Source organism: Fukomys damarensis, unplaced genomic scaffold (assembly GCF_012274545.1).
Source record: "Fukomys damarensis isolate Sample0158 unplaced genomic scaffold, DMR_v1.0_HiC HiC_scaffold_21, whole genome shotgun sequence".
NCBI classification, from domain to species: domain Eukaryota; kingdom Metazoa; phylum Chordata; class Mammalia; order Rodentia; family Bathyergidae; genus Fukomys; species Fukomys damarensis.
Genome location: NW_022900933.1, coordinates 33,550,284 through 33,560,181, shown reverse-complemented (window position 1 = coordinate 33,560,181; position 9,898 = coordinate 33,550,284).

Genomic DNA, 9,898 nt, shown 5'->3' with positions numbered 1-9,898 from the left:
GCTCATCCTTCCTGTCCCAGTTCATCAGCGTCTCTTCATGAACTTTTCTCCACCTAAATGCCATCCATCCTGCCTTAAATAGTGACATAGGCAGCTAGGGTGCATCCTTCAGGCTGGTGCTCCCACAGCAGACCTGGCTGTGTCTACATGGAGTCAGGGCCTGGCCAAGGCATCATGAATCCTCGTGTGGCTCCTCCGTCGTTCCACACTTGCACATCCATCATCATCAACCCCAGTGAGCATGACGAAGGGTGGGTGTGCAGGGGCAAGGGGTCTCTTGGCAGGAAAAAAGAGAACAAGGCCTCATTAGGCTTTCTAGTTAATCCTGACTTGAAAGAGTTGAAAACTTTACTAGAGGAATTCCTCTGGGAGCAAGGAAAAGGAACATACATCAAAAGGCCTGAGGGAGAGCTGACACACAGAGCACAGAGGGAGTCAGGTGTGTGAAACCAGCCCCTGCCCACAGCCAATAAAATGCAAAGGAGACAAGAGGAGGTGGGGTCTGTATAACCTAAAAGAAAACTCTTATTTAGCACATAAAATCTATATTCATATCTATGTACACACACACATATACACACATTCTCACTCGAGGCTCATCATCTGACGGCACTAAATGCACACACATCCCCTTACTTAGTCACTAACTCAGTTTTGTATGTAAGGCTCTTCCCTCCTAACCAACCTATAAACTCCAGAGATAAGACAATGACAAAGACAAGTGGGAGAGAGAAAATCAAGAAAAGTCCACCAAAGCAATGTGCACACAGGCAAAGGCACCGGGGTTAGAGTCTTGTGGCCTGGAATTCACAAGACAGTCCAGACAGCCGATCAGGTTGTGATGAGTTCCAGGTACTGACCTGGGAAGAGGGCCTCCCAAATCCTGGTAAAAGAGGCCAGAAACAAAGGAATCCGTCTTTCTGGAACCCTCTGCCCCTGCTTTGAGGCAGCTTTCTGCCTTCTGCTTTTTTCCTCCTTACAAATAAAGAGTCTTCCCTTTTTAAAAACTCTGTCTCTTTGATTTGTTACTGGTGCTGAGTTTATGACCCTGGTTGGCTGTTCTTCCCAGCAGAGCAACAGTGCTCTCCCCTAGACGTGTGACAGGTGGCCAGGAGTACGTGGGAGAATGTGACAGGAAGTCAGGCCTGATCCAGTTTGGGGACCCAGGGAAGGCACTACCTGACTTTTGAGGAGAGCATCACATGCTGGGACCTCATGTGTTTTTAAACTGTAGCTATTAATTACAGCTACACAGAGGTGTATGCCTTCCAGTGCAGTTAAGAACATATAAAATACTGATTTGTCTTTCAAATGGAAATTGAGCATAAGCTGTAGTGCTTTATTAATATTTCTTTTAACAAGTTCTATTTTCAAAATGATTGCTGCAGGTTTTAAATAGTTTTGAATATGACGTCCTACCTGCACAGCCATATTTTCGTTCTTCACTGCAAGAAAAATGTTTTGGAAAAGAAAAAAAAGAAGAGGTCGGGTAGGAGAGATGAAGAAATGTCACAAGCTTATGCAAAGGTAAGAAAAGCATATGTAAAGGCCTAAGAGCGGACTGAAATGAGAAAGTGAAATGAGATTCATGTTGCCAGGGCAACAAAGTAAGACAGAAAGAAGTGGGCAGAGGGGCTGAAGAGGTAGGTGGGGGCATTCCAGATTCTCAGTTGCAGAATGACTCAGGCAGACTCCTGTGTTGTAAGTGATCCTATGTTTGTGGCCTGACTGGCCCAATGAATGAACGAGGGACTGTATCAGTAGGTTTGGCTTTGATGTACTCAATACTTCTTAGATGCCTATCAAAGCTTACTCTGCATGAGTGCTCTCACCAGCCCACAGATGCACCAACTGCAGGGAAGTAGAACCATTCCCATCATTAATGAGGAAACTGAGCCCACACACAGAAAACCAGAGTTAAAATGAAACACAAGTCTCCTGAGTGAGCATCCTTGCTTTCATTTGTCCATCCATCCATCCATCCATCCATCCATCCACCACCCATCTGACCATCCTAGGGATTTGAAATACTAGTGAACAAAATTTATAAAGACCTCACCCTTGCGGATGTTTTATGCTAGTTAAGAAAAACAATCAACAAGAGATGCAACAAAGAAATAAAACCATTTGGTGGAGCTAGATGAAACTGGAGGTGTTGGTGCCACCCTGGAGGTCAAGGTTGGGTCTTCTGAGAAGGTGAGACTCATCACCAAGACAGGAGACTTGACGACTCCACTCTCCAAGGTCTCTGCCACGCAGTCATCCTGTGCAGTTGGGATGACGCCCACCCATAGATGTGCTTGATTATCAGGGGAGGGAGGAGCCACACCCTGGAAGTGCACACCTGGTGAGAACCTCAGGGAGAAAAGACCGTATGTGAGATCCAACCGCCCTTCCCATGACGCAGGAAGCCTCTGAACAGCTTCTTGGGGACTTTTCTACATCTTCAAACACACACAGAGTGCAGGCATCTGGCTTCCTGTCTTTCCCTACTCAGCGTACAGCACTGCCAGCCTGAAATCGTCTGCATGGGATGCACCAGAAATGGCAGGCTCATGTGTTGGCAAGGGTAATCACAATCAGAAAGTACCTGATTTTTTTAGTAGTATTAAGGTTCAAACTCATGGCCCTTTTATTAAACTACATGCTCAGCTCTTTCATATTTCTTTATTTTGAGACAATGACTCACTAAATAACTAATTGCCCAGACTGGGCTTGAACTCATAATCCTCCTGCCTCAGCCTCCCAGAGTTGTGGGGTTACAGGCATGCACCACTCTGGCTGGATCCTGTTTTTCCAAGGCACTGACGGTGTGGCTTGAGCAAGTGCCTTCTGCTTGCCAGGCTTCCATTTCCCATTTGTTCAAGGATGGGATTGACCTCAGAGGCTCTTCCGTCTCTGACAAGTCTGTTCCACTATTAGAAATCACGGAGATGGCTCCAAAGTTTCACCTATGTAGTCATTCCTTCCACACACTGATTTACTCAAAATACGCTCACTGAGTGTCTCCTATGTGCCAGGGGTGGGGAAGCTGGGGTGAACATGAGATGGGACCTCCTTCTGGCAGAGCTTCCATTGCACAGCCTGCTTTCTCCATGCTTCCCAGTGTCCTGTTCATACCCCACCAGGAGAGTGCGCCCAGCCCCACCAGGTGACCACTGGTGCCAAGGATGTACTGCAAGAATGGAATACCACTTGCCTCTAAACAAGGGTAAATTCAAGGCATTTGTAGGAAAACAGACACACCTTGAAAACATAATGTTAAGTGAAATAAATCAGACTCACAAGCTTAAACACCATTCCCCATTTCAGTAAATCCAAAGCACAAATAGAGAGCAACAGAAATGATGGGTACAAGGAAAGAGGGAGATAGATCTTCAGTAAGTGACAGGGGGACCTAGAGATGGAGGGCGGGGGTATGTGGGGAGGGGCAGGAGACATAAGGAGATTAAAGATGAGTTGTGTATGTGCACCGATTTTCCACAGTGAATGTAATCATTATATGTCACAAAGACAAACTAAGACAAACAACATTAAAGTGAAAATGGGGGAGGGGATGGAGACAGAGAGAGGGAGGTGGATTGGGGTGGGAAGAAAATAGAAAGAATGACGACATGTTCAGTACATGAACCCGCGCCCTAAGACATGTAGAGCAAACATGTACTCATACAAAAGAAAGCAAACACAAAGCCAGCCCTCATTTCCTTTTGGGAAACCCATTCTCTGTTAGCTCTCAGTTTCCCAAATTACTTACATTCCAGAACCACTTTCACAATCACGGCTGAATCTGCACCTCTTTTGTGTTACAGATGTTCCTCGACTTACAGTGGGTTTATGTGTTGATCAATGTTCCTGTCATGCATGGAAAACACCTCGCACCCAGCCTACTGAATATCACAGCAACACAGTACCCTGTGGACCAGTGGCTGTTTCTTCTTGAAGTTGGGGGTCTGACAGCGAGGTCTGGCCACATATCAATAGCTCCCCCAGAATGTAAATTTAAACTTCAAAGTACGGCTTGGGAATAAAAATCAAATTCAGAATTTGAAATACTGAATGTGTATCAGTTTTGCACCATCACACATTTTAAAAAGTGCTGTGGAACCAATGTAAGTTTGGGATCATTGCATTATTTAGTCAGGGTCTATGCTTAACTCGGTTCATGTTAAAAATGAATTTGTTTAAAAAAATTAATATCACAACCATTCATTCAAAACCAGCATAACTTGTCTGAGGTAGAAACTGCAAATCCACCCAACAAAACCAGTGCAATAACTAAGTTCCACCAGGACTGGCCCTGTAGTAGCCCTGAGGCTGAGAACCAGTCTATGTCTTTACAGGGAAGGTGGCCACATCTACCATGGTGATGACGGGGGCAGGCACCAAGGTTGAGACTTTCTCCTTGAGAAATCAAGGAGCTTGAAAGGGCACTGAGAGGGAACTTTACCCATTGGTGTTCCATGTTATGGGCAGAGCCACTTAAGATTTGGAAAAGTCGCCAATGTAGTCCCTGGGTCTTAGGTCAAGGTGGGAATGATTTCCTGGTTTTATGTGCCTGACAGGTCTTTCTCGTTCTCCTCTTCCTCCTCCTCCTTCTTCTAAACTTTAAAGCTTCAGAAATGCTTTAGATTTATAGGAAGGTTGTGAAGATAGGACACAGTTTCTGCGTACTCTTTCAAGAGCTTCCCGTAATGTTAGCATCTTCCCATGTTGGTGCTTTGCCAGAACCTGAACTATGGCCTTTCTTTGGATTGCCCTAGTTTTTCATTAGTATTCTTCCTTCTGCTCCAGGCCACTTGTTATGTGTAGTGATCTTTCATTCTGAGGGCTCTGATGGGGACCTGCAGAAGCTAGTTTGATAGGAGGGGGCACCTGAAGTTGAGTCCACAGCTCTGCCATCTAGTTGGTTGGACAATAAATGAGTCTTGGGGCGGCCCTTACTCTTTCCCATCTAGAAAGTGGGATACTGCAGGGTGTCTGAGGGGTGCTAATGACATACACCATACACACAGACTGTGGCACTACTGGGCACTCATCCATATCTGTGCTGAGTCCAGGGTGTGGAAGGCGCTCCCATGGAGCCTGCTGGGCTCTTCTCACACAGAGAAGCATTTAGTGGGTACTTTCTTTGCCATGATGTGAACAAAATAATGGCATCCTGGACCAGGCCAGGGAAAAGGCTTCTCCATTCTTTCTCAGGCAGAAATCCCATGTCTCTCATGATCCTGAGAAAGCAACAAAACAAACGAACAGGCAGACAAAAGTCCTCTGGGCCTGGGGTTCTATCTAGATCTGTCCCCTCCTCCACCCCAGTCATCAGCTTGGCTCAGGTGACCTCAGCTACAGCTCGAGTGACCTCCCTGAGTAGGTGAAGAAATGAGCAGTGCAGCACAAAGGGGTCGCATGAGGCTCTGGGGCTTCTTCCCCACAGAGCAGGCCATGGTGGGGACTGCAGTCCCAGCTGAGGCCTATTGACAATCTCATTGGTGGCTTCCAGTTATGGCGGCTTTGCTAGTTCTATCTTGAGTCACCATTGTCCTGCTGTTAGGAGAAAGAATGAGTGAGATATAAAAATAAATGTTAAAGCAGAAAGGTATAAAGATATAGCCAGGTTTTAAAAAGGAATTGGCTACCTCCATGAAACCAGAAAAGGGGTGGACACATAAAGATGATGAGGTAGGTGAGAGATACTACAGCCAAGAACAGAAATTTCTAGAAAGTCTGCTGCCCTCGTGTTGCAGAAGAGGCTCCATGCAGAAGGCCAGACCTGGGACAGGACTCTTGAGATGGGCCTTGGATGGCTGTGTGAGTATCTGCTCCTGTTTTGGGGGCTGATCTAACAGGATTGCTTTCTGAATTTGGGGAGTAGCAGACATCGCTTTCAGGCTGGCCCTGAGGCTCCAGTAACTGAAGTACTCAGTGCTACCAATGGTGTTGGAGAGCTTCTGCTGGGGCAGAGATAGAGGTCTGGGCAGTGAGGTAGGGAAGAAGCAACCAGCTCTTCCCCTCTAAAGTCTGGAAAGAGCTCTTCTCCCCTAAAGTCTGTCTGGGAAGTTCTGAGCAGGACCTGGGAACTTACATATTGATGAGAACCCAGTTAACCAAGCTTAGGAAATTCCAGACCTGGGACTCATCGGGAGGCCTCCCTGCGGTTCACCAGTTGTCAGACTCCTGGGTGGGGTCCAGTCAACAGGGTCTGGCCCTCGGGTTGGGCCCTTCCTCCTACTGCCCTCTCACACCCTCTTCCACCTTCATATTCCTCTGGGTTCTTCTTTCTCTTGCCCATTCTCCCTGGGGTGTGTGGAAGCACTGCCCCAGCCCTGGAGGAAGCCCCACGATCCTGGCTGTCTAATCAGGGAGAGACACGGAGAAGGTGACAGCTGCGGTCGGCTGCAGGTGCTTCTCAGGGGCGAGGCAGGATTTCTGTGGGATCGGGGAAGGCTCCGTGGGTGACAGAGATGGAGTGGCAGGAGGGACGGGCATCACAGGTGAGGAGCAGGGTGGAAGGGTGGGTGCAGTGACCCAGGCACACTGAGCACCCTGTGATCTTCCACGGCAGGGACAGAAAGGACAGGACTGCCTTCTTTTCATTTTTTGTATGTACTGTTCTTTTAAATTTAGATCTAGTTTATATAGAGTAAAGCACAGAGCTTTCTCCCAATTATTTCTTAAAACCTTTCTCTACTCTCCATACCCCTACCCCTTTTCTGGCCTAGGATCCCGGATGTTAGAATGTTTCTGGATGGGTTTCAGATCCGACAAAGTCCCTGGTAGAGTAGACTCATCAACTTTGGTCACAGCAAAAATCATTTCAGAATGCATCACTGATGTGCAGTTTATTAGGCAGAGTTAGAAACTAAGAGGAAACAGGCAAGGGACTTCCGCTCGAGGAGTTAAGAGGCCATATTTATTTCTTTTTCAGTACTGTGGCTTGAACCCAGGGTCTCTGCACTGAGCTGCATTCCCAGCCAATTTTCTATCTCTTATTTTGAGACAGGGTCTCACTAAGTCACTAAGCTGCCCAGACTGGGTGGAACTTAGGATCCTCCTACCCAGCCTTTCAGAGTGCTGGGATTCCACGCCTGTACCATGCCTTGCTGTAAAGGGGTCACATTTCTGCTAAATAGCCTTTTGTGCCTATTCACAAAAGAAAAACCAGCAGAGGTGGGTCAGGGTCTGATTGATCATTATCTTCATTTTGGTTTTGCAAGAAGGCTTTGGGAGAAATCCTTACCACTGAGGGGCAGTTTGGTCTGCAGATACTCACTGTTTCTGTCTGGGGCAGCTTCAGTCTAGTGGAGGCTCTGTTGGACCCAAGGTGACTGTAAGTTTTGGGCAGTGACTAGAGACTTCTGAGCACAGTTGAACGTCCCATAATCTCTTATTTTGGTGCCCTGTCTTTTTTTTTTTTTGAGATAGGGTCTTGCTGTGTAGTTCAGGCAGTCCTTGCACTTACTATGTAGCCAGGTTGGCCTTGAACTTTCAGTAATTCTCCTGCCTCAGCCTCCCAAGTGCTAGGATTACAGATGTGAGCCACAGCCCTTGGCCCGCTGCCCTCAGGCTTAAATGGGGACATGCAGGTTAGGTAAATTCAAGGCCAACCAACCTATTTTGCCAATATTTAGATCGACCCTGCTTAAGTGATTAGCATGCCTATATGCAGAGTTAGATGTGCCCAAAGTTTTAAGGTAATAAAGTGCAAGTTGAGCTTTGTGCAGTTTCTTAATTACCTACTGGGCATCTGTAAGCCCAAATGAAGATGTTTTTGGGTAGCAAAACCCACTTTCAATTTCCCAGCTGCCTCAGAAGAAAACAAGATCATATTCTTCATGACTAACAGGTTAAGGATCCAGGAGTTCTGTTTGTCCTTTTGTCTTTTGTCCCTTTTGCCTTTTGTCTTTTGGTCTCTGTATCAACACCCCTTGATATTTTCCTACAAGCCCATTGGGGCTATATTATTCTTTTTTCCAGCTTGCTGTTTTCAGCTCAAATTATTCCCACTGATACATTTTCAAGATCACTGATCTTTTCCTTAGTAGCATTAGGTTGCTCTTAAATCTAGCCAATGAATTTTTAATTTCAGATATTGAATTTCTTCTCTCTTGAAGTTCTATTTGATTCTTTATAAATACAGTGGTACCTTGGTTCAGGAACTTGATTCTTTCCACAATTATGGGTGCAAACTGAGCTGGATGAGAACAGAATCAAACTCAATGGTTAGGTTCAGTGTTGAGTTTATGAGGAAATTTGAGTCGATTCTCTTCCAGTTTGCTTTGCAACTAGAATCATGGAAAGAATCAATCTCTTGAACTAAAGTATCACTTAGTTTTGTTTCTCTTACATTGAATCAACAGGTCTCCTCTTTAAGTATATTTTACTGGCCACTTTAAAGTCCTCGTTTGCTCACTTCTTAATATTAGTCATGTTTTGGTCTGTTGCTGTTGCCTAATTTTGCTTCTGGTCATGGGTACCATATTCCTGTCCTTAGAATGTTTAGTGATTTTTGGGTTGGATATTGTAGGTTGTAACATCACAACTTTGTTGCCTGGATTTGATCATTTTCCTTTACAGTGTAGTGACTTTTTTTTTCTTTTCTTTTTTTTTTTTAAAAAACTGGATTTGAATTTTCCTTTACAGTGTAGTGACTTTTTTTTTCTTTTCTTTTTTTTTTTTTTCTGGTACTGGGTATCAAACTCAGGACCTTGTGCTTGCCAGACAGGAGTGGTGCCACTGAGCTACATCCCCGGCCCAATATTTGTTTTTGACAGATTACCAAGTCCCTTGGAGATCTGCTTGGTCCTATCAAGGCATGTGTTCTGGCTTTGCTAGGGCATGTCTAGTGTGACTTTAAATTAAAGTTAGTTCAGCCCGAATGACAATAAGTGATATTTGTGAGTCATGAGTGCCTCAGGTCTGTCTACCGTAGATGCAATCTGAATATGTTCTCATGTTTTGTGAGCTATGAGAATTGCTCTGCGTAGAAGTTCTGTGTTTTAGCTTATGTTTATGTGTGTTAGCCTAGGCAATTTACCTTATGCACCCAGAGCTTAGCACTTAGCTAAGGAGACTCTGCACATTTCTGAAGCTCTCTGTAGAATTTTGCTACAAAATTCGGCTTTCTCAAACTTTGATATCTGTCTCCTAAGCTCAGTAAGCCTGCTGTGCCTCCTTGTTTCCCCTCCTGTGCCAAAAAACTGGAACAATTATGAGGCACACTTTCTTTGTTTTTCTTTCCTGCCTGTTGTCCATATCTGAACTGTTTCGTATATATTTCAGTGTCTCAATTGTTTCATATATTGTACCCTGGTTTTTATCTGTTTATAATTATTTATAGCTCCAAAATCAATTACTTTGTTTTGGACAGATGTCACCTCAAACTTGATATCTGTATATACCTAAATAGATACAGAAATTCACATCACCCTGACCCCAGAGTCCTTTTTTGCTCATTTTCAACCACTACCCCTCCCCACAAGCAAACTGCTTGTTTTATTTTGTTTCAGTTCATTCATTCATTCACTCATCAAACACTTAACAGGACACACAGGTCAAACAAACAGTGTTCAGGAGAACAGGCTAGTCAAGTTCCCTGATTCAGGGACTGGGCAGTCTCATAAATAATCATGAAATTATGGGAGCATTACATGTTTCCTGCAGAGGCTGATGGTGGCACAAAGACATTCAGTAGAGCCGGGCGTGGTGGAACACGCCTGTAATCCCAGCGCTCTGGGAGTCTGAGGAAGGAGGATTACAAGTACAAGCCCAGCCAGGGCAATTTATTGACTTCATGAGAGCCTATCCAAAGAAGGAAAAATGGGCTAAGGATGTAGCTAAGTGTGAAGGCCCTGGGTTCAATCCCCATTACCAAAGCAAAATAAAACAACAAAAAACAATTAGT